The sequence below is a fragment of the Callithrix jacchus genome, chromosome 10, assembly GCF_049354715.1.
Source record: "Callithrix jacchus isolate 240 chromosome 10, calJac240_pri, whole genome shotgun sequence".
In the NCBI taxonomy this organism is placed as follows: Eukaryota; Metazoa; Chordata; class Mammalia; order Primates; family Cebidae; genus Callithrix; species Callithrix jacchus.
This window is the reverse complement of record NC_133511.1, coordinates 44,760,371-44,786,239: the sequence shown is the minus strand read 5'-3', so window position 1 is coordinate 44,786,239 and position 25,869 is coordinate 44,760,371. Positions and strand designations below refer to the sequence as shown.

At 40.9% G+C, this 25,869-nt stretch overlaps 1 long non-coding RNA gene and 1 pseudogene across 1 annotated transcript; one reads left to right on the top strand and one right to left on the bottom strand.

The window, feature by feature from the left end:
* The first annotated feature begins 3,648 nt into the window (after positions 1-3,648).
* On the top strand, positions 3,649-25,622 carry LOC144577939 (uncharacterized). The gene is made up of 4 exons (XR_013522774.1): positions 3,649-6,826; positions 11,067-11,155; positions 24,267-24,404; positions 24,534-25,622. It is a non-coding gene; the product is annotated as an uncharacterized LOC144577939 (long non-coding RNA).
* On the bottom strand, positions 7,732-7,850 carry LOC118145844 (5S ribosomal RNA; annotated as a pseudogene).
* Positions 25,623-25,869: the final 247 nt, after the last annotated feature.

Genomic DNA, 25,869 nt, shown 5'->3' with positions numbered 1-25,869 from the left:
TGGTAAATCTTCTTCCATCCCTTTATTTTGAGTCTATGTGTGTCTTTGTATGTGAGATGAGTTTCCTGAATACAGCACACCAATGGGTTTCGATTTTTTATGCAGTGTGCCAGTCCGTGTCTTTTGATTAGGGTGTTTAGGCCATTTACATTCAATGTTACTATTGTTATGTGTGAATTTGATACTGCCATTTTGTTACTGGCTGGTTTTCTTTCTCATTAGTTGACTCATTTTCTTCATTGCATTTTTGGTCTTTGCCCACTGGTTTGCTTTTGCAGTGGCTGGTACTTATTCCTTTCCATGCTTAGTGTTTCTTTCAGGAGCTCTTGTAGGGCAGGTCTGGTGGTGACAAAATCTCTCAGTAATTGCTGAAAGGATTTTATTTCTCCTTCAATTACGAAGCTTAGTTTGGCAGATATGAGATTCTGGGTTGAAAGTTCTTTTCTTTAAGGTGTTAAACCTGAGCGAGTTTAAACAGAAGCACTATGCACTAAGTTTGTTGAGAGTCCATCTTTATGCCAGCCTCTGAGAGTCAGCCAGAGCTCAAACATCTTGGCCATGAACAAAGGGCAGTCCACATTTTTATACCAGTTTAGGGTCAGGGGGTGGTAAGCAGATTATTACAGAAGCAGAAGGAGCAAGTTAGGGAAGAAGAGGGCACCTAATAAAAAGTTCTATTTAAAATTGTTTTTTTACTCAGGATGTGGGGTGGCAGTGTGGGGTAGTAGTTACATGGTTACAGATACAGGATGTACAGGGCCGGTGGGCCCTGTTTCTCAGAAAATTGTTTACCAAGGTGCCAGGTGTCTCAGACTGCAAGCTTTTGGAACAGAATGCCCTTCATAACTCAGGGTGGGCAAACATAGCTCAGGGTGGGCAAAATGGAGTTGGCAGGATTGTTTAAAATGTATTCATTATAGCCAAGCTCAAGCTAAGGTATTTCAAAGGATGTTGAATATTGGCCCCCACTCTCCTCTGGCTTGTAGGGTTTCTGCTGAGACATCCGCTGTGAGTCTGACTGGCTTCCCTTTATGGGTGACCTGACCTTTCTCTCTGGCTGCCCTTAGCATTTTTTCCTTCACTTCAACCCTGGTGAATCTGACAATTATGTGCCTTGGGGTTGCTCTTCTTGAGGAATATCTTTGTGGAGTTCTCTGTATTTCTTGAATTTGAATTTCGGACTGCCTTGCTAGGCTTGGGAAGTTCTTCTGGATAATATCCTGGAGCGTGTTTTCCAGCTTGGATTCATTCTCCCCATCATATTCAGGTACACCAATCAAGTGTAGATTAGGTCTTTTCACATAATCCCATATTTCTTGGAGGCCTTGTTCATTTCTTTTCTGTTTTTTCTCTTGTCTTGCCTTCTCTTTTTATTTTATTGAGTTGATCTTCAGTCTCTGATATCCTTTCTTCTGCTTGATTGATTCAGCTTTTAAAACCTGTGTTTGCTTCACGTAGTTCTTGTGCTGTTTTTCAAGTGCATCACAAGTCGTTTATGTTCTTCTCTAAGCTGGTTATTCTAGCTAGCATTTTGTCTAATCATTTTTTAAGGTTTTTGGTTACTTTGCATTGAGTTAGAACGTGTTCCTTTAGCTCAGAAAAGTTTGTTATTATCCACCTTCTGAAGCCTGTTTCTGTCAATTTGTTGCACTCCTTCTTGGTCACGTTGTTTTCCCATTTGTTGAATTGTGATCCTTTGAAGGAGAAGAGGTGTTCTGGTCTTTGATGATTTCATCTTTTTTGCGCAGTTTTTTCCCTAACTTTGTGGGTTTACCTGGCGTGGTCTCAGGGAGCTGCTTGATGAGGTCGCTTGTCTGCCTGCGGAGGCACTACTGGGTTTCTAGGGACTCCTTCAGGTTACTAGGGAAGCCTCCTGTGTCTTTTTTGTTTACACTGGGCATTTAGGCCCACCTCTTCTGCCAACCTGGTGGTGCTGCTGGGTGGTCAAGAAGGAAGTCCCATTGCTACGTAGGCTTCCTGTGTTTTTTGTTAAAACATGTAGCCCAGTCCCACCCCTCTAATGGTGGGTTGTGCCCTTCCTCCACTTGGCTGGATCATTCAGGGTTCAGCTCAGACTGTGGCAGTGGCTGCACAACCCGCTAGAGTCAGAGCTTCAGCCCTCTGGGGTTTGTGGGGGAGGATAGGGACCCACCCAGCCACACCCAGCTGTCTCCCCTCTTTCACATTCCTCTCTCTCTCTGGTCCTGGGTCATGGGGTAGGGGCCCACCCAGCTGCTCCCACTTATGGCTTCCTCTCTCTCCGGGTGGGGGAGGGGGTGGTACCTTGGTCCACAGGCTCTCCCCGCCGCCTTTTGGGCTTATGCATCTGTTTAGGTATGTGCTGCAATCCGGGACTCCATCCTGGATTATTATTCAACTCCACACTTATAATTCCCAGCATTTGACTGGCAAAGATCCCCTGTTCTGTGTATTGCTGAGGCTTTGGGGGAAGCGCTGTAACTGGACTGGAGTGCCAGAGGGGGAGCCTCCGACTTACCAGTCAGATGCACTTTCTGGGTGAAGCAGCACCCCTCCCCGCCTCCATCTGCCCTGTGTGGGTTTTGCTCACCATTGGCCCAGACCCATTGAAATGCACCTAGTACCTCGGTTGGAGCTATGAGAGCTCTGGATTTCTGCATCTCTCTTGCTGGGTGTTGTGCGCTGGAGTTGTGTCTGTTTGGCCATCTTGGAGAGTCTTCTCATATAATTTAAATTATCTCTAGATTACTTTCAATACTTAATACAATGTAAATGCTATGTAAATTGTTGTTATACTTTATTGTTTTCTATTTGCATTAATTTTTATTGTTTTAAATATTTCAATCCACAATTAGTTAAATCTATGGATATGGAACCCATGGATACAGAGGGCCAACTGTAGTATAAATACACAATTGTTACCATTATTTTTACTTTGAAGAGTCAGAAATTTTTCAGAGCAATTAAAACAATTTTACATTTAGTTCCATTAATGCCACTTACATTACTTTTTCTTTGTGTAGACCCAAGTTTCTGTCTGTATTATACTTCTTCCTTAAGAACTTATAGCATTTCATTTAGTGCAGGTCTTCTTGAACAAATGTCGCAATTTTTTTTGGGAAAATATCTTTACTACTCCATTTTTGAAAGATATTTTTGCTGTGTAAAAAATTTTCTAGGTTGTAAATTTTTAAACACACTTTAAAGATGCCATTCCACTGTCCTCCGGCTTGAAGAGATCTAACAAGAAATCTGCTGCAATTTTTAAAATTTGTTCCTTATATGTGTTAGAGTGTGTGTGTGTGGGGGGGGGTGGGTGCAGACACACATGCACACATGTGTATTTACTGGATGATTTAAAGGCTAACACTTTTTCTTTGTTTTTTAGACATTTTAATATGATATGCCTAGAGCTGTGTGTGTGTGTACATGTGTGCGTGCGTGCATGTGTGTGTGTGTTTTTAATGTATCTTGCTTGGTGTTCTCTGAACTTCTTGGATTTGTGGTTTGGTATCTTTTATTAATGTTTGAACTTTCTCAATATGTCTTCAAATATTGCTTCTTTTTTTCCTTTCCTTCTAGGATCCAGTTACATGGACTGATATTGTACCATAGTTCTTGAATACTCTATTTTTTAAAAATATTTTTTTCATTTGTATTTCACTTGAGTAATTTCTAATGATCTGTCTTCAAGTTCACTGATTGTTTTCCTGTTTTTTCCAGGCAACTGAGGAGACTATCAAAGGCTTTCTTCGTATATGTTACCACATTTACTATTTTTAGCATTTCCATTTCATTTATTCTTACAACTTCCATCTCTTGGTTGATACTACCTATCTGTTCATGCATGTTATCTATCTTTTAAACTACAGTTTTTATCATATTAGTCATATTTAGTTTTGTTATCCTGTCTGATAATTCAGGTATCTGAGTCTAGTTCTGCTGATAACTCTGTCTCTTGATGGTGTATTTTTTCTTGGTTCTTTGTGTGAATCATAATTTGGGGTGAAAGCCTGACATCTTATGTAGGAAAGAAGAGAGTGTGACAAATCATATTTGTCCTTGGAAATAGGCATAACTCATCTTTTACTAAGTATTAACTGTGGAGGGTTGAAATAATCTAATCAGGAGTTATGTTGGCTTTGTTAGTGATGTGTTTACCCTCAGTGTAGCAGAGGCTTCATTCAAATTCATCTAGCATTATTTTGTGTTTAGGGTTAGGGATTAGTTTCTGGAGGGTTTTTCTCAATGCTCCTCTTCTATCTATAGCTTTAGATTTTCCCTGTGACCCTATGCCTTGAGGAGAGAGCTTTTCTCCATGCTCCAGCATCACACCCAACAGTAGGCTGCTGTTGCTTGTTTTTTAGTGCTTTCTAGTCTTGTTTAAGGGCTAGGATGTAGGTGTTTTCTCTTGTTCTAGTTTAGCCTCAGTCTCAGGTAGACACTGTGTTCCTGGGTCTCAGTGGTAGGTGCTTCTTGGTTATCCTGCCCCTCCTCATTGGTAAATGATCTCTGAGGCCCTGTTCTGGACCCAGGACATTTTCCTACCCTTACCTGAGAGGTAAATATTTTCTCTGTTTTTACCCCAGCTGCAAAGGGTCTTCATCTGTGCCCTGAGGGTGACAGAGTTTGTTATGCTTTCATCGGAAGCTTAAGGGTTTTCTGTGCTATAGGGGAGACAGGGAACAAGAACCATTCAGGAGTGGTCTCGTGCTTTTCTTTCTTTCAGTATCTAGTGTTTTTCTTCCCTAAACCTTCACCATCTCTCACGTGAACACTCAGTAAGAGCTGAGGGGAAGAAAACTGCAAATGGTTGCAAATTCTGCTTGTGTCTACAGCTACTAGGAGATCTGTAATCTAATGTTAGCTCATCTGGACTAGAGGTTGTTAAAAATAAAAGTAATAATGTTAGCTCAAGCTTGGCCTTTTATAATTTGTTTAAATATTCAACTTAACCAAATTTTTCTGACTAACTTGTTTGTAGGCCAGAGCTCCCATCTCATCTGTCCATGGAGGCACCTGTCTTAGGTTTCAGGATGGTTGCCCTGCTACTTCGATGGGTTCAGTTCTTTGATGAGTTCAAGAGGGTTTATGGTTCTAAAGATTACATAGTCTTTTATTCTGGTAAGTGTGGGAGTGACTCCAATTTCTACTTGCTACATGGAAGCCAGAAGTCCTCTTATGTAGAACTTTTAATTCATGTTAAAGAGTTTATATTTTATCCCAAATGCAACAGTAAGCCAAAGAAGGTTTAAGCAGAGGATTGATTGGCCTGGATTTATATTTTTTTAAATCACAAGTTTAGTATTTACTGGCTTCCGCTATGTGCCAAGAACTCAGGTTTCCAAGATAAATTTTAAAATGGCAAAAACAGTGTCCTCAAATAGTTCAGAATCAAGCATATTAGTCTTACTGACTATAGCAAATAACTAACAAAACTCAGTGGAAAGGCTGTAAGTGAATATCCAATCACAGTGCTCTGGGAGCATTAAGGAAGGAAAATTTCATTTTGGCACACAGGGTAGAGATGGTAGAAAATGTTATATCTTGAAATTTAAGCAGGATATTTAAGCAGGATTCAGAAGAACCTCACATAGGGTAAATGCCCAAGGTTTTCTTATGACTTGCTTTCTAAGTAACATTATTTTGATTTTTTTTTTTGAGACGGAGTTTCACTCTTGTTACCCAGGCTAGAGTGCAATGGCGTGATCTCGGCTCACCGTAACCTCCGCCTCCTGGGTTCAGGCAATTCTCCTGCCTCAGCCTCCTGAGTAGCTGGGATTACAGGCATGCGCCACCATGCCCAGCTAATTTTTTTTTTTTTAGTAGAGACAGGGTTTCACCATGTTGACCAGGATGGTCTTGATCTCTTGACCTCGTCGTGATCCACCCGCCTCGGCCTCCCAAAGTGCTGGGATTACAGGCATGAGCCACTGTGCCCAGCCCTATTTTAATTCTTTATCTTTTATTTTTCGGTAATGAATTGCTACAAAGGTGAAAAAAATATTCAGGTATACCAACCAGCCACCACCACCACCAACTTACTTTTTTCAAAACGCATCTCTAGGCTTCGATGTGTATAAATGATGGCTGATTAACTGATATAAAATAATAGAAATTGTTTTAAAAACTTTGGGATGTGATTATGTATTACTGTAGTTCCCAGGCTGACTTACTGTCAGAGTTCCCTTAAATGCTTTTACGAATGGAGATCTCTGAGATCCAAAGATTCTGACTCATGTTGTGGAGGCCAGGAGTCTGTACTTTTTTGAAGGTCTTATGGTGACTTTGAAGACAAGCTAGTTTAGGGAAGATTGTCTCTCATATTTACAGTCTTTTTGTTTTAGTTTGCTTTCCTCAAAAAGCTGATTGTGAGACGAAGACTTGAATCTAGATTGTTTTTTGGGAGGTAACGTCAGGAAGCATAAATGAGGACGTGGGGAAAGTAAAGTAGAGAAAGGAAAGAAGCCACCACAGGGTGAGTAAATGAGTGCATTGCTTCCTGGGGCATATGGGGCTCAGTCCCACTGAAACTTTCTGAGAAGCCTGTATATAGTCCTTCCTGAAAAGGGAGCCTTTGACCATGTAACTCGGTTTGCTTACCATATTTCAATCACTATATCTCTGTTTTCAGGGACAAGCACCAGACCCAAAGCCTGCCAACCAATAAACTAGCCAGTGTCCTATGTGATACAAAACAAGCCCACTTGATCAGATTCTCTCAGAAGAACAAGGAGGTTGGTTAGAGATGTTTGAAACTGAGTGTGATATGATGAATTACAGATGGCTCCATGATAATCAAGTTGAAGAGAGAGAGACTAGAGATATCATGAAGAGAAATGAAAAGGTCAGTCTCAAAAAATCTCTAAGGTATGGATGACTTCTCTGTTCTTGTTCCCGTGAGCCCAACTGAATCAAGTGTACCTATTCTTCCTGAAACTGAGTTGTCATCTTTTCTTAGTGCCCATGCAGATGTATCCTTACAGAAAAATTCCCATTACTTCAGGCAAATTGATTAAGTCAAAAAAGAAGCTTTGAATTACACAATTAATGAAAGTAGCCACAGAGCCACAGATGGAAAATAGGGTCTCAGCATCCACAAAATAATCTCATTATACATACCTTTAAAAATCGTGGATCAGATCATCAGAACCTGATTGTAATATAATTATAATGATTAGTTCTAAGTGAGAGCACTTTTTCTTTCTATAGTACTATTGAATCTGTAGTCAAAACAAACTGATTGTAAAGCTATTTATGCCCACAGGCAGACTGTATAGAAAGCAGAGCTTATTTTAAAGAAATTCTTCTAATGTATTTCCAGAAACCTGAGCCAGTCGGATTGTTTTTATACATGTGTTCTGATTCCTCATATAATCCCTTCGTGGGCAAAACATTTTACCATTTTAGATGTTTTTTTTTTTTTTTCAGGATACAATGAGAGTGAAAAGTGCAGTGCCCTGCATTTCTTAGGCTGGGTCTGGTTGTCAGCTTCTCACAGCCAATTATTAATCCCCAGGTAATCCTCTGGTCACAGCTGATCTTTGGAGCGGAGAACTTGCCACTGCAATTGCCCCAGGCCAAATTCTGTCTTTGGAGGGACTTGATGCTTTTGCTAAAGCCTGTAGGAAAGGTACCTATTCATGCACATAGGAAACCAGAAGATGTATTTTGCAAAGAATAGCTCTCAGGAGGAAAGAGTTGCACAAACTGGAATTAACAGGAAAAAGGGAAACTTTACTGTTTTTATAATGCCTATAATACCTGGTATTATCAGGTGGTCTCCCATCGAAATACTAACCAGGCCTGACCTTGCTTAGCATCTGAGATCAGACAAGATCAGGTGCATTCAGAGTGACATGGCCATAGATGAAGAAAGGGAAAGTTTTAATGACTTGAGAGACTGGACTTTGATTATATTTATTTTAACAAATATTTATTGAAGACCCACTATGTGTTTAAAGCTGGGCTCAGCACTATTCAAAGATAGAGAGAAATGTAAGTCCCATGATTTTCCTCAGAGCCTACACAAAAATGAATGATTAATTATTAATAAACTAATATTTCTCCAGCAGTACATAATTTATGAATTGCATTTATATGTGTGTATGTATGTGTATATGTATTATGTACACATATTTGTATGCATTATATCTCCCATTTAGTTCTCACAACAACCCTCTAGGGTAGGTGGTATTATCATTACTCATACTGCAGGCATTAAAAAAATGAGTTGAGTAAACTTGTATACACTATGTCACTACACTTAACATATTATGTAAACAAACCTGTATGTGCTCATTATTCCCAGTGAACGAGGAGCTGGTGAACTTGGGCAGGGTCCTCTTCCCCTTTCTATTGGCAGCACCTAGCCCATGTTGATTGCTATTGAAGCTCAGCCCCTGGCCTCCAGGTTGTCTACATGGTTCCAGGATGTATTGTCCCTGCCTCTAGAAGCTGCTTGTCAATCTGCACTCCTGATGCCTGAGATCCCACTGCCCCCAGCTGTGCTGCATTCTTCGGATCCCAGATCAGCATGCTCTGCCCACTGTCCTCCTCCCATTGTTCCCTCAAACTCCCTGACTACAAAATATCTGCTAAAAGTGGATGTTTTTGGCTCTCTCAGAGGGTATCAGCATGTTTCCCATATTGGTTAGTTCATCAGAGCTGAGGAACACAGGACAGCAGTACCAGACACTTCTGGGACCTATCAGTCCCTATCCTCATTTCTCTATCTACTCTATTTCATTTGCACCTCACAAGAACATATATATTATTACAGATGACAAAATAGGTTGTAAGAAGTGATTTGCCCAAGATCACATGACTGGCAAGGAGCAGAGCTGGGATTTGAAGCCAGGTCTCTGTCATGCCCAATTCCTTAGCCACTAAGAATAAATATCTGGATTTCTTACCTTCCTGGATGCCCTTGTTAAAGAGCTTGCCTTGCGTTGGAATGTTGAGTAGGAGGTTTAGAGGATGTGATAAATCTACCCAAGATCAAGGTGTTGAAGAGGAGTGTGTACTACCATTGCAATGACTCATTTTTTTCTGTCATTTTCCCCTCTCCAGACTCTGAGTTCCTTAAAAGCTACCTGGGACTGGGCTTTATTTACTAAGAGCGTGTTGCTTGGAATAGAGTAGGTACTCTAAAAATGCTTATTGAATTAATGGATTTTCCCCCACATGCAATTTGATCTTGAGCATGTGGCGTATAAGTGCTGATGTTCCAGTTAGCTTTTCCCTCCAACTGCAAATAATTTAATAAATAGCTATCACACACCTAAGAATGATAAAGGAGGAGCCAGACTTTTGAAGGAAGCACACATGGGATGATTTGGTTGGCATCCATGTACCCTTTTCAGGACTTTCAGTAAAATAACAAAGGAGGTAAGGCTGATCTTTGGCCTCCATCTTTCTCTTTCAGGGCCCCATCTTGTGTCCTGAGTCATCCTCTCTTTTGCCATTAAGAAACTGATGCTGCCCTTTACAGTTCAAAGTCCTACCTTTCCTCTTTAATTGATCCATGTTCAAAAGTTTCTCCCTCCTTCCACAGCCTCATCATATCTATATCCCTATTGGCTAACTTCTGCTAAGTGTCAAATTATTTTATTATGTAATTTATAATGATAGACAAATGACTAATAAACTTCCATACCTTGGTTTTCTTTCTAACTAAGAAAAAAAATATTTAAAGTTATTTTTAAATAGTAAAATAAGAGGAGGTATTACTCTTCTGGTTGCTGAGGGTAAAATGGTGAATCGAGCCAAGTCCTTGCCCTTGTTAAAAGACAAACTTCAGATAAATTAAATTTAGCAGAGTTTATTTCTGCAGAGAACAATTCATGAATTGGGCAATATTCCGAACCAGGAGAGGTTCAGAAAGCTCCACCCAGCAGTCTGAGTGATGAGCTTTCACAGGCTGGACACAGAAACACAGTAGAGAAATCACCTGATTGATGGTCTGCAGCTGGCATTCACCTTACTTGGCCATGATGTGATGAGTTAGCTGCCTGTGACTGGATGAACCTTGGCTGTTTTTTATAGTCTTAAGTTAGCTTTTGGTTTGTTTATGTACCAAGTTAGATTGCAGTTCATTATGTAGGAGCTCAAAGTACAGAGATAGCCTCAGGCTAATGGTGTACTGCTTATATAATTTAGTACCCTCATGAAACTTACATTCTTACCACAGAGAGAGATGCAAGAGAAGGAAAGACATAAGTAGGATAATTAGCAAGCCCATATAGGTCTGATCTTATGCATCAAGACCTTCAGTAGGGGGTCTATTGGGAAACTATGGATACCAGGTCTCACACTATTGTTTTACATTTTGCAGATAAAGAAACCAGGGCGTGTAGTGGTTAAATAACTTGCCCAACATAACTAATTAATTAAGTGACAAAGTTAGAATTATTTCACAGGACATTCAGTTTATAATCTTTCCATGACACTCACTGTAATTTTCTTGAGAGCTTAAATCACACCTTTTTTTTTTTTTTTTTTTTTTTTTACATTTGGACACCAAGTATTAGAAAAATACAAGTTATCTGGGTGTGGTGGCAGGTGTTTGTAATCCCAGCTACTAGGGAGGCTGAGGCAGGAGAATCACTTGAACCTGGGAGGCGAAGGCTGCAGTGAGCCGAGATTGGACCACTGCACTTCAGCAACTTATATTGCTGCTGTAATGAGGGTGAACATGCTGAAGAACTGTGTGTGGAACTTTTGTTAACTATGCGATTTTGCTTACAAGGATTCCTCTACTCCAAGTGTGTGTGTGTGTGTGTGTGTGTGTGTGTGTATGTGTGTATGTTTGAGACAGAGTCTCACTGTCCCCCAGGCTGGAGTGCAGTGGTGTAATCTTGGCTTACTTCAGCCTCTGCCTCCTGGGTTCAAGTGATTCTCCTGCCTCAGGCTCCCAAGTAGCTGGGATTACAGGTGCCCACCACCATACCCAGCTAATGTTTGTATTTTGAGTAGAGACAGGGTTTTACCATGTTGGCCAGGTCCATCCACATTTCGATGAGAGTGTTGGAATTCCTGTCAGATCCAGAGCTGATTGATCCTATTTGCCTTGTTTTCTCTTGCAGAAACTACCTTTCAAGAATCTGATTGGAGTCACACTGGAACTTAGAGAGGTTGTGCCTTGAGCTTTGAAATTCACTGAGCAGGGAGATTGGTGAGAGTTCTTAAAAAATAATTAGCTCAGTTGACCCCCCTTTCCCTCCAAAGCCCCAGGAGCTTGGCGGGAGTAGCTGTGGACAGTGTAAGGCAAGGAATTGAATCCATCCTTCTCACCAGTCATCAGTCGGTAGGCAGAGTGCTTTTTAACAGAGTGAGCTGTCTGCCTTTTATGTACAGAATAACCCTACTGCCTGGGGTCATGTCAAGAAACATGGTGTGCTGATCTAAGCATTACCTCACTACCCCACGGGAGATTCATGGGCCCTGGAAGGAGGATCCAGGCTGGTGGAGAAACTACAGCTCATCCCACCTGCCCCAAGGTCAGGCAGCCAGGAGACAGTCTGCAGACCTCTGATAGCAGGGTCACAAATCAGAAGACCTAAGCTCAAGCCCCATGCCTACATAGTCACCTTTATGGGCTGATGAATGTAGGCAGGCACATCTCTCCTGGGGCAGTCACACACATTTATTGATGTGGAAGCACTGATCTCATTGCTTTTTAAATAACACACTGTCTTGCTAACTCATTAAATCCCAGTGATTTGCAGCTAGCTTCCCAGAAATCAGGAGAAGGAAGCTACCTTCTTCTTAAGGTCTCTAATAAGACATTGACATTACAGAACACCTTCCTGAAAGGGCCTCAAAGCTTTAGTATCATTCATCTGGCCCTCAATTTGCAGGTGGGAAAATGGAGGCATCAATTAAGAAACTTGCCAGCAGCATAGAGTGAGTCTGGGGAGAAAAGACAGAACCTGCAGCCAGCTAGTCTGGAATCCTTCCTAGGAAGACCTTTCCTTATTTGAGTTACAGAAGGTGCCAGGTCCTAGCATAATCATAGAGTGCAAGCAATTTCTCTATCCCTGCAAACAAACCTAATTGATTTTCATTCATTTTAAAATAACCAATAGTAACCTGTTTTTCAAAACAACTAAAAAGACCCATGAGAGTTTTCCTTATAGATTGTCTGATATTGTGTTGGGGTTGTGAAAGATGGATTTGGAGTGTGTAATATTTTTAGATAGAGTCTCACTCTGTCACCAGGCTGGAGGGCCATGGTATAGTCTCAGCTCACTGCAACCTCCACCTCCTGGGTTCAAGCGATTCTCATGCGTCACCTCCCAAGTAGCCAGGACTACAGCCGTGTGCAACCACACACAGCTAATTTTTGTATTTTTAGTAGAGACAGGGTTTCACCATGTTGGCCAGGATGGTCTCGATCTCTTGACCTTGTTATCCAGCCACCTCAGTCTCCCAAAGTGCTGGGATTACAGGCGTGAGCCACTGTGCCTGGCTGGAGTATGTAATTTTTTAAGCATTTGCATCATATGCTAGGCCAACATTGTATCCAATGTTTTCCTTATTGTCAAGAGTGACTTCTAATTTACCTGTAATTCATTGACCCAGTGTTCACACTAAAAACCTTGGAATCATCCTGGACTCCCTCTCCTGATCCCAGCAAGCAGGAACTCCTATTGCTTTCACCATCAAGGTAAATCCACAGTCCAACTACTTCCTACCTCAGCTGTTGCCCCCATTGCAGTCTGAGCCACCAAGATCTCACACTTGGATTTCTGAACTAGCAACTCAATTTTTCTCTTTTGAGTCTATTCCCAACATAGCAGTGAGAGTTATTATCTTAAAATATTAAGTTAGATCATTTTACTTTTCTGCTAGAAAACTCCAATACCTTCTGATCTTCCTCAGAGTAAAAGCCAAAGTACACACACACACACGCACACACGCCTCAAGACTCTGCATGCTGAAGCCCTCCTTGGAGCTGGTTGCTGCCTTCCCTCTATGAGCTCATCTTTCTCCCTTGGTGACTCTGTTCTATAGTTGGGCCCCTGCCTATTCCTGTCCAGCACAGTTCTACCTCAGGGCCTTTGCACCAGCTGTTTCTTCTGTCTGGAATGTTCTTTCTTTAGATAGCCACATAGTTAACTCTCTCCTCTCCTTCAAGTTTTTCTCAGTTTTCAAGATGACAAACTCTTTCTCACACTAAGTCCACAAAAATTATAATAGAGGTACTTTTTAATTAATAAAAATGTGTATCATTGCTCTCAAAAATAGAAGGGGGCTGATCACACCTGTAATCCCAGCACTTTGGGAGGCCGAGGTGGATGGATTACTTGAGGTCAGGAGTTTGAGACCAGCTTGGCCAATGTGACAAAACCCTATCTCTACTAAAAACACAAAAATTAGCCTGGGGTGGTGTCAGGCACCTGTAATCCCAGCTACTCGTGAGGCTGAGGCAGGAGAATCACTTGAACCTAGGAGGTGGAGGTTGCAGTGAGCCAAAATCGTGCCACTGCACTCCAGCCTGGGTGACAGAGCAAGATTCTGATTCAAAATAGAAGGAGAACTCTCAGTACAACAGAAATAGTGAGCACTTTCTGAAAGATGGAAAGCAATGAGTTGGATTAGAACAGGAAACTGAAGCCCAGCCCATGTGAGCAACAGCCAAGTAGAAAGCATTGCCATGGAAAATAGGGCCAGCAAAAACTTGGAAGAAGTGAGACAATCAACTATGCAGATATGTAAAGGAGGGGCATTCCAGACAGAAGAAACAGCTGGTGCAAAGGCCCTGAGGTAGAAGTGTGTTTGGAAGTGATAGGAAGGGGCTCCACATCTAGAAGCAGTGGGAGCTTGGACCAATGGAGAATTCCTAAGATAGCTGCACCTTTAAAACTCTGCCTCAGTCTTCCCAGAGAGCACGTGGGGCCCAGATCCCTGGTATCTAGACTCCAACATGACAGATATTGAGGGGGATAAGGAATGGGGAAAGTTTGGCCACTGCCTTTAATGAGAAGGAGGTCATTGGGAACCTTAAACAGAATGGTTTAGATGCATGGTTTAAGCACAAGTTAAATTTCAAAATTCTGTAGAAGAAACTGGAAGACTGGAGATCGGGGCAGTGAGTTTAAAGTTTAGACTCTAGACTTTAATCCACTGTAGGAGGATTGGAGATCTAGGAAAAGTGAGCTGGTGTCCAGGGGGAGTAGATATGGTCTTCCATGTAAAGGCTGGTGTGGGCTGTCCTTTGAGGCATGTCGGTCCCTGTGAGTAAGAAAAATATTTGCCAATCAGGAGGAACTTCTTGGGGAGAAAGGATAGGGTATGCACTGTCGTGAGGACAGAGGCCCTGGTACTTTGGAGGGGTGTGAGGAGGATGCAGGCGAGAAGGGAGGAGAGTGCTGTGCAGAGCCATCTTTGGAAGGGCACCCACCCCTGCGTCCTGGTCCTACTCACCGGGGGTGGGCTGAGGGCTGCCCTTTCCCATGCACTCATGCCAGTAGTGCAGTGAAAGAAAAGCAACCAGGAGGGAGAAAGGAAATTTCTTTTTGTTTTTAAATAAGTGAAAAACTCACTAGCTACTTGTATTTTAATACAACTTTAACATTTGCTGAATATATGTAGCTTAAGACACACAAAATTAATCACATAACATGATTTTTAATAGCCATAAATGATAACATATTACAGGAAGTGAAATGGAGGGGTAGGTCTTACCAACATCAAAGTATAAGCATATGACAGATAAATATTTAACATACTTTAACTGTTAAAAAAAATCAAAACTGCCATGAAGATGAAACCTACTTATACTACTACTTAATAAAACTTTCTCTCACCCACATTTCTGTTAATAAAATCCTGGCCTCCTGCCCTCAGCTGAGTGGTTCCCCCACTCCTTTTTGGAAAATGTCATAAAATGGCTTTGTTGCCCAATAATTGTGTGGGACAGGATAGAATAGATGAGTTGAGGATTGATCTTAATGTAGAACACCTAATAAAACCACCTTTTTTTCAGCTGTGGAAAAAAAATGTGGACTCATCATCTTTTTCTTATTTCTCGCTTATTTTCAGAGTCTGACGAGATCAGGTCCTCACTTCCTATCTGGCCATTCATTCATTCTCTCATCTATAAACCATTTAGTTACTGCCAGACCCATGCTAGGCTCTGCAGATAAAACAATAAACAGAGCATGGTAGCTCACACCTGCAATCCCAGCACTTTGGGAGGCTGAGGCAGGAGGATCGTTTGAGCCCAGGAGTCTTAGGTTGCAGTAAGCTAGGATGTTGCCACTGCACTCCAGCCTGGGCAACAGAGCAAGATCCTATCTCAAAACAAAACAAAAAATAATATGATATGGATCACATCTTCAAGAATCTTGCTGTTTGGTAGAAAAGGAAGGCAATTCAGATCCCTCCCAGACAGCGTATTAAATATCATTATTGTAGTTTCCATGAGTGTTCAGTGTAGGCACGCTAACCAGCCTGGAGCCAGTCAAGGAAGGGGTCCAGGTGTACATGCATCTAAACTGAATCTGGATTCAAAGAGACAAAGAGAACATTTCAGGCAGATGGAGCAGGTTGCACAGGGCTTGGAGACCAAGAGAATATTGTCTATGTGGAAAACTCTGAATCTTCTTGTGTGACAAAAAACTTCTCTGAGTCTTCCCTGGAGAAGGATTCAGGGGGCCTTCCCTGGTATAGAGATTCCATTTCCTCCTGGAAGCCCGGCAAGTCTGTGGTTGGGCTCCATGTGCAGTAGTCCCCGCCTTATCTGTGGTTTCATTTTCTGTGGTTTCAATTACTCGAAGTCAACTGCGGTCCAAAAATATGAAATGGAAAATTGCAGAAATGAATAATTCATAAGTTTTAAATTGCATGCCATTCTGAGTAGTGTGATGAAATCTCACTCCATCCTGCCTCATCCTCTCTGGACGTGAATCATCGCTTTGTCCAGTATATCCACACTATATACCCTACCTGCCCATTAGCCACTTAGCAGCCATCTTGGTTATCAGACTGATTGTGCACTATAGCAGTGCTTGTGTTCAAGTCACCCTTATTTTACTTAATCATGGCCCCAAAGCACGAGAGTGCTGTGCTTAATTTATAAATTGAACTTCATCATAGGTATGTGTGTACAGGAAAAAACAGGATAATAAGGGTTTGGTACTACCATCTGTTTCAAGCATCCATTGGGGGTCTTGAAATGTATCCCCCATGGGTAAGGGGGGACTACTGCCTGGCTTTCTCCTATTTCTTCCATAAGGAAGGCACATTTCACTGCAGCTCAGAAATTTTATAAATTAATGGTGAATTCTAAAAAGAACTCAGATGTAAGTAATGTATTTTGATAAGGCAAGTTGTCCAAAGCCCTTTCCACATGGGGGAAGTCTGATACCTGGGAGGCACTACACAGATGCTGCTGTTACTGCTTCTGGAATACACACAATGGCCACTTAGCATGGGCTCCAACCGACAAGAGGCCTCCAGTGGGAAGGAAATGCAAAGCAGATTTCTCTAAGAGAATAGAAAGCTCTGTTTCCTATTGTCCCTGAGTGATGTGGTTTGTGGAGCCCTGGAAGACTTGCCTAGACCATATATCTGCTCATCAGTTTCTTAAGTTCCTTGATGGTTAAGGTTTTGAAGACATCTGTGAAAAAATACAGATGCTGTCAGGGTGAGATGATTCATTAAGCTGGTGTCTCATGGTTACAGTAAGCATGGATTCTTTGATACCAGGAAGGATCTGAGGAATAGGAAACAGAAACCAGCAAGATTTAAAGAAGGTAATTCAAAAGGGTACAGAGCATAGGGTAAGGCAATAGTGGGTAGGAAGAGGCTATTTATGTCCTTTGGGTGAAAGGTTCTGCATGAGAATAGAAACTATCAAAAGAGTAGGAAAACGAATTTTCCTCCTTCACAACTTTGCAAAGGGCAACTTTTCATATTGAAAAACTGGGAACAATACATTTTGTCATCCTTGGGTCACTAGTACAACAAATGGATTCTATCTCGAGGAAAGTAGGAACATTCAGAGGTGACAAGAGCTTAACATTAGGTAGGCTTTGGACCATGAACATCAGGGAAGTCTTAATGTAATTTAATAGTGACACCTGGCATCATGACCACTTTCCTATTTGTGGTTTAGAGGTTATTGGACACCATACATCATTCTTTTTCACCTGCTTCTCCCCTATGTATTAGTTTCCTATTGCTGTGTAACAAAGTACTACACATTTAGTGACTTAAACCAGCACACATTTAGTATCTCACAGTTTCTGTGCATCAAGAGTTTGGGCATGGCTTAGGTGAGTCCTCTGCTTCAGGCTCTCACAAAGCTGCAGAAAAGGGGTTCAACCAGCCTGTGCTGTCATCTGTAGTTTAACTGGGGACGCCATGTCCAAACTCATTCCCATTGCTGGCAAAACTTATATTTTTATGGCTGAATGACCTCAGGTCCTAGAATTTCCCTACATTTCCTAGAGATCACCTGTAGTTCCTTTAACAAGCCATTGGTTTACTTCAACAAGCCAGAAAGGAGAACCTCTTGCTCCAGTCTGCTAAGATGGAGTCTTACATAAATAACCTAAAGTAATCCTGGGAGTGGCACCACCAACTTTCCCAGAGTCCATTGCCTAGAAGCAAGTCACAGGTGGAAGTGTGTCCCACCTACATGTAAGTGAACAGGATTATACATGGTATGAACACCAGGGGGCAGGAATTAGGTCATAAGGTCAGTTCACCTTCAGAATTGTGCCTAGGGTGGCTTCCCCTAATGTTCTCCCCTTCATTATATTCTTATCCTCTACCCGTAGGGAAAATCTTCAGACCAAAAAGAACGTTATTACTGAATCTATAATTTTGCCTGATACATAAGCTTGAACTAATCATCTTATAACATGAAGGCATTTATATCAGAAGCATCCATCACCTTGGTGGTTTTCCCTTCAATACCTGGGAGTAATACTTTGAGCTGGAATCCGCATCTCATTCTGAATCTAGGCTTGCTCTCCTGCCTCTTGTTCCTTCTATCCCAAAGCATCTGGCCTTATAGCAGCTCCTCTCTCAGAAAAACAATTTCACCACAGTATTTGGCATCTTGTTCTCCTTTCTTTTTTTATTTTATTTATTTATTTATTTTGAGACAGAGTTTCGCTCTTGTTACCCAGGCTGGAGTGCAATGGAGCCATCTCTGCTCACCGCAACCTCCGCCTCCTGGGTTCAGGCACTTCTCCTGCCTCAGCCTCCTGAGTAGCTGGGATTACAGGCACGCGCCACCATGCCCAGCTAATTTTTTGTATTTTTTAGTAGAGACGGGGTTTCACCATGTTGACCAGGATGGTCTCGATCTCTTGACCTCATGATCCACCCGCCTCGGCCTCCCAAAGTGCTGGGATTACAGGCTTGAGCCACCACGCCCGGCCCTTGTTCTCCTTTCTTGACTGAGTGCATGATGAACGGGCCCATCCCAGGAGGCTGTTTTTCACCTGCAGTCTTTGAATTATTACGTCACTGACCAGTGCCGTCTACTCCATCTCCTTGCACTCTTCATTTCCCCACTAATACTTTTTCTCGGGAGTCCCTGGTTTTATCTTTCTGTAGCTCATCTGCCTCCAGGGAAATTATCCTCTGTAATTTAGCATAGTCTGCACCGTGCCTTAATTCCGAGGAATGCTTTTCACATAGTCAATGAAAAGGTAGCTGGCTTAGAAAAACACCACCAATGGCAACCTAAGCCCCAAACAGCTGCTGGTGCAGCCCGATGAATACAGCGCTCGCTGGAATTATATAGCACGTCTGCATTTCTCATATATTGAGCAGGAATCTAATCTTTTTTACTCCTGCTTTCTTTCTCTCTCATGCATTTGCTTAACTTTCTTCTTTCTACTTTATTATAGTCTTTAGTTTTGGCCAAATGTTTTCGATCCCATAGATCAGAATTTTCTAGTCTCTACCATGAAGCAAGGACTCTGATACATTACCTGGTGGCATCTCCTGCATAAGACCGATCCTTCATGCTGCAAAGGGGCCAACTAGAAAACGATTTCGCTTTCCTCTTGTAAAGGGATTCGTCATGGCTTAAAATAATTCCACCAGCTTCCAGAAGCTTCTTTCTCCCAGCATGTTTAGCAGCAGGAAGAGCCAAATGTTCTACAGTGCCTATGGCTCACTCCCTATATACACAAACAGGTTTGCTGAAGTCAAGGTTTTAAAAAATATTCCAGCTAAGATCAGAAAGTCACGAGTGTTTTCAACTTTTTTTTTTTCAACCAACTGTTTAAAAAGTCTGTTGGCTCAGTCTAAGCCACTGACTACATATATACATATTTTTGGAGATGGAGTCTTGCTCTGTCACCCCGGCTGGAATGCAGTGGTGTAATCTTGGCTCACTGCAACTCCACCTCCTGGGTTCTCAGCCTCCCAAGTAGTTGTGACTGCAGGTGCGCATCACCACACCTGGCTAATTTTTTGTATTTTAGTAAAGGCAGGGTTTCACAGTGTTGCCCAGGCTGGTCTTGAATTCCTGAGCTCAGGCAGTCCGCCCACCTCAGCTTCCCAAAGTGCTAGGAACCACTGACTATTTGAAGCTGTATTGGTAGGAGGCTTATTTTCTAGGCCATTAGGAGACCTTTTCAGGATATGATTTTATAACTGTATTAAATTTATCAATAATTATGAGTGTACTGCAGTGTGTATTGGCAAGACTAAACCTTGTTTAGGTGTTCGATGTAAGAAACAATGCTTAATGGGTTTATTCTCAATGGGTAATAAACATATAGCTGCAAATACTACTTTTAAAGACACATACACAGATAATATGTAATATATATAATAACTACATGTGGTATTTTAGGTAATATTTAGGTTGTATGATATATTGACTCTAGTATATATTGATATACATATTTTTATTTTATTTATTTTATATGTGTGGATATAGATATTGATGACATAGACACAGATATGTATTCAAAGTAATGCTTGCACACTGACAGTAAAAATTCACAATCCCATCCTGTGGCCCAGTCACCTCTGAATCCTGCTCCTCAGAGATAATTAATATTTAATGGTCCCTGATTTTATGTCCTCTGTTGGTTATCCTAAATAATATGCCTATATTGTTGTTTCAATTGTTGTAGACTTTAGAGTTTTGGCTAATAGCTTCACACTATGACCTATGAGGACCTAGTTCCTGTTTTCCTCCATCTCTCTGTCTCTGACAAGGTGTAAGTTATTCTCTTCATCTTTGGTTTTCTGAAATTTTACCATACTGTATGAATAACACCTTGTTTATTATGCTGGGCACCATGTAACCTCTTTATATTTAAAGATAACTTCTCATCGTCTCTGGGAAATTTTTTATTTTGTTTTTTTGATCATTTCCCACCTTCTGTTACCTCTGTTTTCTCTAAAATTATAGTTAATGAAATGTCCAATTTCCTAGGATTGATCTTTAATACCTCTTATTTTCTTGTTTATGTTTTCTTCCTAACTCCTCCCTTCTCTTTGTTTTATTTTCTAGAAACTTTCCTCAACTTGGGTTTATGCTCCATCTACTCTGAATATTCAGTTTCGTCAGAATACTTTTAATTTCTAAAAAAAAATCCTTTTTGTTCTTCAATTATACTTTTTTGAGAAAAAAAATAAAGCATTCTCTTCTTGTTTTGTCCATGCCACAAATTCTTCAGTACTTCTCTGTACACTAAGTAAGTTTTGTTTTGTAAGTCTTCTTCTACTTCCCAAGTTCTCTTTTTCCTCTAGGGAATAGCTGTTGAGTTTATCTTGGTGTTTCTCTTTCTTGTTGTAGTGCTTCCTCAAATGTCTGGCAATTTTTGGTTGTCTCTTCAGATATCAAAATGAGCAATAAGCAGACTGCCCAGGAGCTCTGTGTATGCCTGTAGGTGTGTCCACTGGTAGACCTTCTCTAAGCTGAGTGCTATGGGACCTCCCATGATGGTAGAGAGCCCCAGGGAACGAATGAGGAGGGCCTTATGCTAGGTCACCAACACCCATGCTGGCTACCCTAGTTCCTCCCCAAGCAGAACATTCTATTCCATTAGAGAACACTGCAATTATTTTGCTTATGGGCAAGGACCTGGATTTATGTAGCATGTGGAGGCGAGAGAAAGGTATGGCTAGGGCCAACTGTTTCTATATATAAACCTTTGACTGACTTCAGCTTACCTTTGTCCACCCACCTTTTTGAATCCAGAGCCCTTCTTGATTTTGCCAGGTAGGTCAGCTACTTCCTGTGCTGCAGTATCCTGCTCACATTCAAGCTGAAGTTCCCACTTTTCAAGGTTATGTCTTTTTCCTCTCTGCTTCACTACTTGACATTATTCCTTCCACCTTCTGAATTCTACACATTGATTATAATTTCTCATGGCTCTCTCACATTCATTATATTGTATGAGGCTGTTTTGCTGTTTGAAAATACATCCTTTTAATAGGGTCTCTGCAAAAAAGAGGCGATAGACACATAGGTTCATTGAACAATCCAGCATGTGAATCACATAGATCTCCAGTTGTTTCTCTTGTACGTCTAGATGAGGTTAATGACTGCAAAGTTCTTTTACTCAGAGCTGTATGATATCAACGAAGCCTGAAGTGATTGGACTCATCCTAGAATAGATTACTTTAAAAATTTTCATGATCATGCATGTCCTGTATAAATGCGGATCATAATAGCTGCCTTAGATGATTGTTATGAGAATTCAAGGATAACATAAATGTATGAACTTGCCTAGCATAATACCTAGATCATAGAAGGAACTACATTGATATCAGTTCTTGCTCCTCTCCCTTGTCACCTGCTAAGTATGAGTGCTGGCAGAAATTACTCTGTTGTCTTTTAAATTGAAGTCTTTTATATGATCTCACCCCCACTTCTAGTAGCAGCTGAAGATCTCACATACACTTTGTATCAATTCTTACAGGGCACTCTTCTAGAGATTTGAATGTTGGGGTTGCTGATTCCTTTTTGGTTATTGTTAGCTGTAGACTAAAGAAAGTAGCTCATTCGGTGGGTTTTGATTATTGTAATTTCTTTCTTCTGCTTCTTTATGATGATTATTATTGCTATTATTTTGCCTTTACCACTGGAACTCCAGTTAGGTAATGGAAGGAAACTCTCTCTCCAAATTTTGTGTAGCTAATGGATTTTGCAATCACTGGTTTTAGAAATTTCTTTTAATAGACTTCAATTAATTGCTTCATTTAGGAGGAATTAGTAACCACTGAGTCCAAGTGATGAAAGAAAGAGCAATGATCCTGTGGTGCCAGAGGTTAACTCCAGCCTGGAGGACACAGTGCTCAGCATCAGCTCATGAATCAAGAATGAACTCCATACTGTAACTAAGCCCAGAAACATTATCCCGACCCAGGGCTTAGCTGACACATGCTCTGGGCATCATTAGCTGGTTAGGTCTTGCAGAAATATTAGGATCATGGCCAGGCAGAGGCCTTTCGAATGATTCATTCATTCCCTAAGCCATCTTTGGCTAAGGCTCTGCAGTGTGGGGAAGCTGTGTGATGGGTTGGGATGGACAAAGCTTAGAAATCGTGACCTTAACCTTACCCTTAGCTTTTTTCCTTAGGTGAATTACCTCAGTTCTTTAAACCTTGGTTTCTTCATGTGAAAAAAAGTGAGAAATAATATTTACCACATAGGACTGTGGCAAAGATTGAATTTTAAAGTGCATAACAGTGTGCTTAGCACATAGTAGATTCTCAGTATATATCAGTTGCTGCCCTGTTTACCCTGTACCTCTCTAGCTTTTTCTATAAGGAAACAAGACAATGATTACTAGACTAGCCAGGGCTGTCTGTGTAAACACTGAGGAGCCCAGGCGCTGTTTGGCTGGATCTCAGCCTTTAAAAACTTGCACTCCTCACGACTGGTGACTCATGAAAATGATGGGCCTTGGAAGATAGGAGCACAAATTTAGAACGGGGAGAATTGTAAAGTGGATTAAGGCTATTTACAAACAGAGGCATTATACAATCAATGATCTTTGAGTTTTAATTTCTGAACAAATACATAGGACCCAAAGTTTTGTTTAAGGCATTAGGAAATCATGATTATTTTTCTTTGATCCCACAGAAATAGTAGCTCTGTTCTTCTCTTTCTTTCTTTCTTTCTTTCTTTCTTTCTTTCTTTCTTTCTTTCTTTCTTTCTTCCTTTTTAAGATTGAAGATTTTTTCTTGAGGTTGAGGAAATGAGGAAAGAAAGTGTTCTTCGCATATTTAATTTACAGGGAATTTATCCCTTCTCTGGCTGATGACAAACAACTCATTATAAAAACCAAACAAATCATTATGAAAACTAGAAGAAGGAGAAAAAAGGATAGCAGGTTTGTGAGAAAGGGTCTTTAAGCCTAGTTAGGGAAGACATCCAGAGAAGAATAGACCCAAACAAATATAAAATGCTAGAATTCCAAGGGCATAAGAACTGTGGGTGGCTGAACCATTTTTCCATCCCCTGCCAGGATGTCTGAGAGAAACTTTTCAAGATAAACAGGCCTAGTACCCCTAAGGACATTTTTTGATGCTTTCTCATAGATTTCAAAGACTATTTTGAAGAGGTTGTGGGGCAGAACAGTACTCAGGCATATCCAACTCATGCTCTGCCTTCTTGGCAAAGAAGTTGGGCAATTTCTAAAGTCAGCCTACTGGAAGCTCAGAATGGGTATACTGATACATTTGAGAGGTTTTCAACTCACAATGCACATTCAGTTGCATGAAGACCTCACCTACTGCATTTATTTGAGGAGTTAAAAAGCACCCCCTACTGACTCCCCATATTCCAAGTTTTAAACATGACTCTTTTACTCCCTTAACTCTGCAAATCTGAAAATCTGCTGCTGTGGATTCATTTGTTGGTCTCAAGATTTTGCTCCCTGTGGAGATTCCAAATCTTACCATGAGCTAGTCAACCACTCCTATTAGTTTGCCTGCTTTGAATGAATATATTAAATTCTTACTTGACAGCCAGTTTTGATGAAAGGGGTAAGATGGAAGAAACAAGAGCATCCTTGCTCCACTGTGGGAAGGAACTTTCATGAGATGAAGAAATGCTGGCTATTCCCTTACATAATGCATCATTTTATTGAGAATCACCCTCATTTCTATCTGCAGCCTTGCTTTCCACTTCAACTAGGAGGCATGCTTTGAGTTGCTAAAGAGGCACTGTAGGACAATGGTCAAGTCAGACCCTCCTAGTTTCACATTCCAGGTTTCTCTACTAGCTGTAACACCTTGAACAAGTTAATTAAACTTACTGAACCTTTCTTTCTCCATCTTTACAACAGGAATAGCAAGGGCTGCTATGTAGGATTATTGTGAGAATTTAATAAAACAATGTATGTCAAGTCTTTTGAGTAGTGCCTGGTATATAGTAAAAACACAAAAAATATTGACATCATCATCGTCATTATCATCTGGTCCTGGTAGGTATGATCTGTGAGCAGAAATTATTTTTTAGTAGTTAATCCATGACTTAGGTAATTTAAATAATTATTACTAGACTAGCCAGACCCAGTTATGTTTGATTTTGAATCTTCACTTGTTTTTCCTAGAGCTATGAAAAATAAGCCACACAAACTGCACCACCCTATTTGGCTTTGGGGATGGGATCAGACTAGTAAGAACATGTGCACATTTGTATGATGTCTCCTGGATCTCAAACACCTCCCATAAGTCTCAGCCTTACTGAAGATCCTAAAGCTATGGAAAAGAAGCTATAAATAACCAGAGAGATTTGTAGATAAATATAGTTGGACCTAGACATCTGGAGTGGCTCTTCAAGAGGTACAAACTATCCTCCTCTTCTGTTTTAAAACTGTTGATGTGTGGGTTTCATGGGACAAAAAGACAAGTAACAAAGGTTTTGGCCTGCTTTCACATACTATGGAATCCCTTGGGAATTTTTTTCTTCAAGGTTTACCCAGTATGTGAATCTGACCCCATGATGTAACATTTGTGAACAGTTCTGTACAAACAAGGACTTGTTTCTCTCCCTCCCTCTGATTCTCTGTGGAATTTTCAGGGATGAACAGTCTTTTTATCCTGAAATCAAGCAGGAATAAGTCCATCTCGACTTCCCTTTTCACTGCCTTTCCTCCCTCATTTTTTTCAAAATCTTCATTTAAGGATCTGGAGTGAACGAGAGAGATCTTGATTTGTTTGTGGTGTGTAAAGTTGAAAGAAGCCAGAAAGAAAAGGAACCATTTGCTAACCTCAGGAGACTTGGAAAATAGGTTTAAATCTGAGAAATTCATTCAAAGGCACATCTTTCTAGTATGTACAAGATGAACTATTTTTTAAAAATCACAATTGTTCTTCCAAGAGCCTCCTTGAGATTTATTGGAAGACCATTGAGAGTCAGTCTAGCAATGCAAATTTAGGGTCAGGGAACTCAGAACACCAACGTGGTCCTGACTTGGCACAAATGATTTCTAACTCAGATGATGACTTAAGATATGATTCAGGTAATTTAGATATGACTGACTTGATTCCCCCATTCTGTGTTCTCTGGAAAGTTTGATGCCTTTCCACAATTTGTGCAAATCCCTAGGGAACTTACACACTCATGATCACCTTTGAGCTGAACAATTTACACTAAATTTCAGTTCAGTTCATGAATCTTAAGCTGACCTCACTCTGAACCATGTATGCAAGGTAACTTCTTTCTCTGATTTTTAAGAAAAATCCACTCAAATGGGCCTTTTTGAAGGTTTGTGAGGGTACAAAAATAGATAGAAAGCAGCATAAGCAACTGACATTTCCTTATAAGCTATATCTGTCTTTAAAAAAAGTATTTTAGATACCCTCTAACTCGAACGCTGTCTTCCCACCATGCTGCTAGACCCTCCCCTCTCTCCTTTCCTACCTGAGCTGTTTCTATGGATGATT